This window comes from Triticum dicoccoides, chromosome 5B, assembly GCF_002162155.2.
Source record: "Triticum dicoccoides isolate Atlit2015 ecotype Zavitan chromosome 5B, WEW_v2.0, whole genome shotgun sequence".
NCBI classification, from domain to species: Eukaryota; Viridiplantae; Streptophyta; class Magnoliopsida; order Poales; family Poaceae; genus Triticum; species Triticum dicoccoides.
This window is the reverse complement of record NC_041389.1, coordinates 191,291,651-191,292,132: the sequence shown is the minus strand read 5'-3', so window position 1 is coordinate 191,292,132 and position 482 is coordinate 191,291,651.

The window sequence follows — 482 nt, the reverse complement described above, 5'->3', positions numbered from 1 at the left end:
GTAAGGAAATCACCTACTTCGTGAAGATCTACCTCGAGTGAGACTAGTCCTTTGTGGGCGAAAGTCATGGTGGAATAGACAAGGTTGCTTCTTCATGACCCTTCATAGGTGGAGCCCTCTATGGACTCGCACAATCATTACCCTTCGTGCGTTGATGCATAACGCAGATATACGATAGCACCACCTATTCAAACCACGCCAAAATTCATTTTGTCTTCATTGCGTTTGATCTTCCTATCTCTACTCCCTTTACTTTTCTTGCACTTGCATGTTGTTACTATTCTGATGCATTATCTCTAGATATGCATGTGTAGGAAGTATTGGTTACTGACTTAACCAGTGCTAAAATCTGCCTAATTATCAAGAAAACTAAAAACTGCACATTTGCCTTGTTATGTGTCTATTCATCCCCCTCTAGCTTGTATCTCCTCGATCCTACATAGAGGCCTTGTTGTAGAAATGTTCTGCAACTGTTTTTTTTT